This window comes from Physeter macrocephalus, chromosome 5 (genome assembly GCF_002837175.3).
Source record: "Physeter macrocephalus isolate SW-GA chromosome 5, ASM283717v5, whole genome shotgun sequence".
In the NCBI taxonomy this organism is placed as follows: domain Eukaryota; kingdom Metazoa; phylum Chordata; class Mammalia; order Artiodactyla; family Physeteridae; genus Physeter; species Physeter macrocephalus.
In genome coordinates this window covers 11,484,080-11,487,487 of record NC_041218.1, presented here as the reverse complement: position 1 = coordinate 11,487,487, position 3,408 = coordinate 11,484,080, and positions in this window count along the sequence as shown.

Below are 3,408 nucleotides of genomic sequence, written 5' to 3'. Positions count from 1 at the left end.
GGTGTGAGGTGATACCTCATTGTAGTAAAAAATAATAATAATAATAAAAATAAGCATTGGTCAGTAGGGCTAATAGAGTAAGGACTCCCCCAGATTCTTTGCTCCATAAAAGCAAGAAGGGCACTGACAAAATTTGTCAAACAACTTTTCAAAAAGTCTAGAAATTAAGAAATGCTGATAACAGGCAAAACTGGCACTCTTGACGAGAAGTAAGGCATGAAGGTGACGCTTATAACTGGGACCCTTTAAGTGGCTTTAAGGTGTAAGATTTTGAGATAGGAAGTCAGAGGACCTGCTGATTCATACCAATGTACAGTAGGTAAACATTCTTTGAGAAATTCATTTATGTGTTAACAGCATATAAATTGTATTGAAATCCCTGGGCCTCATGAGGTCTCACAGGAAGTGGATAGAAAATAAACACAAAGAACAAATCCTGAAAACTGCCAGTGTTTGTAGATACGGGAAATGAAGAGAAACTAGCAAAGGCGATGGGAGAGGAACATCCAGGAAGGTAGAAGGGCAACTGAAGGAACAAAACATGATAGTCAAGTAGAAAAAAATGTTTCAAACAGAGAGAGCACTTGACTGTGTTCAATGCTGCTGGCAGGTCTAGTCGTAGGACGATTGAGAATTAATCCCTGGATTTAGCAAAGTAAATTTAGTTAGTGTCTTTGATAAAAATGTCTCACATTCCGAGTAGCTGTGTTCACGAGAGAATAAGAGCAGAGACATTTGAGACAGAAATTGCTGGAGAGAAGTTCTTGTGTAAGCAAGAGGGATGGGATTCATAGCATAAGTGGAAGGCTGGCCTTTGCTAAGGACAAACTAGTAACTCAATAATAAGAGCAGAGAAGTTGGGATAAATGCATAGATTTAGTAACTGTGAATGTGATGGTGTAGATCAAGGGTCTGGGCCACACAGCAGGAGGTGAGTGGCGCGACAGCGGGCAAAGCTTCATCTGCAGCTCCCCATCGCTCCCATTACCGCCTGAACCATCCCCCCTTCCCGTCCGTGGAAAAATTGTCTTCCGTGAAACCAGTCCCTCGTGCCAAAACGTTTGGGGACCGCTGGTATAGAATGTGAAGGTTGCCATCTGATTTCTTCTATGTTCTCAATTACTCTCAGTTGTTGAGACAGAATGAGAGAATATATTACAGATTTAAAGAGTGAGGAAATAGGAAATTTTCATGTGGGAGAGAATAGGGAAATTTAATATCATTTGGAATAACATCAAGAGCCAAATTAATGTGAATATTTATGAATTTAAAGGGATCTCAGCCATTATGTTTGCATGTTTTTTCTAGATCCGGGGGTGCAGGCAAAGCCATCCATCATCTAAATTTAATCTATCATCTAAATGCTTTAAGTGGAGAGATTACAATGGGTTCTCTAAATGTAGGATATATATTTAGGGGAGAAATTTTAGAAAATGGACAAATACTTGGGGAGTAGCTTGAAACCAAAAGAAGGCAGGAAAGCACTGAGGGAGTGGATTCAATCTCCATGAGTTTCCAAATAAAAAATAATATTTGCAATGGGAATTTATAGAAATTATTGCACATTAACACTTTTCAGCAGACAAAGATTTACTCCCTAAGGAAAATACAGTCCTTTGAGGGGCTACCTTAACAAGTTCCATGGGTGTCACATTTATTACGTCATGAAACTTTCCAAAAGTAGGATATAGAGACAAGAAAACTTCAAGATAAAGTACATAATACATTCATATCCTTGGGGATTGTACTATGGGACATAATTCATAATGCAAGACTTAGATCTGTTAAATTTTTATGGCAACATCGTCTTGAGGATGAACACCCCTGCCATTCTTCCAGAGTTCTTATTTCTCTGCAAAAGCAGGTACGGATACACACACGCACACTCACAGATAGCAAAGCTGAAGAGCCAAGGGGAGAGGGGCAGGTTTTGCACTACTCTGCAGGAAAGACATAGAATGGAGAGGAGATCTCAGTAATTTGTTCCCTGGACTCCACAGGTATGTCTCTGGTGAATGGGTTGGTTTTAGGTGATAAGACTATAAAGCCCATATATATATATATATATATATATATATGCTCCTGAGCATTCTTGCATCCTGTGCTCTTGACGAGGGCAGAAAAGGTATCTGGGACTCATCATCCATGTACTTGCTTCAGGAAACAGGCGACTCAGCTCCAAAAATTCCCTATCTCAGTGAGTTTTCCTGTTCATTCAAGCCCAGTTTGAGAAAAATACCAGATATTGTACCAGTCTCCAGTTGTATAAGTCATTATTTACACACTAGTTAATGGTTTACAGAAGAGCAGGACAGAAGGCTGGAAGAAGTCATCAGGTTTAGGAAAAAGAAAAAGGCAACTTTGTGAGACCCCTTTCTTGCTCTGTGCCTGGGGTCTCAGAGTAACATATGATACCCATGCTGTCTAAGTATAGGTTTCTTACTCCTCCTACTCAGGGCCCCTCCCCAGTCCCACTTACGAGAAGGGGCTGATAAAACTCAGTGTCCCTGAGTCATGGTATCAAACTGAAAGTGTCATAAGAGCCATCTAAAGCTGTTGCCTCTCCTTACAAATGATGAAGCTGGAGATGTTGTGTGATTTGTCCTACACTGTCTTTCATTTCTTCCTCTGCTGAGGACCATCTGCTCCTACTGCATCCTGGAAATGTCCTCCTGCCAGGGAAGTGAGAATACTGGAGCTCCTTTCTTTGCTGCCGAGGAGGGAGGTGTTAATAAGTGGCAGGGAGAAATCCTATAGCTATTTGATAAAGATCCCATTATTATTCCTCCTTGTAGCAGTGAAGCTGGTACAGGTGCTAGTTCAGCTTATCCTGATTTGCTGTCCAGGGTTGCTCTCCAGGGATAGTTGTCCTCATCCAAGGAAAATCCTTTGTCATCACCTAGATTGGGATAACATGACTATCATTGTCACTAATCAAGTTTGGGGGGAAAGTTCTAGCTGGTAAAAATATGGTAAAATATCCCTACTACAAAAACAATTTCTCTGTTTGACATGTGTTTGTACCTGGCAAATTTTCAGTGAATACTTTTGTTTTTATTCTCTTCACATTATTTTAAATCACTTTGAAAGAATAATGGAACAGAGGCTACTATCACCCTGATACCAAAACCAGACAAAGACACTACAAAAAAGAAAATTACAGACCAATATCACTGATGAATATAGATGCCAAAATCCTCAACAGAAAACTAGCAAACAGAATCCAACAACACATTAAAAGGATCATACACCATGATCAAGTGGGATTTATCACAGGGATGCAAGGATTCTTCAATATATGCAAATCAATCACTCTGATACACCATATTAACAAACTGAAGAATAAAAACCATATGATCATCTCAATAGATGCAGAGAAAGCTTTTGACAAAATTCAACACCCATTCA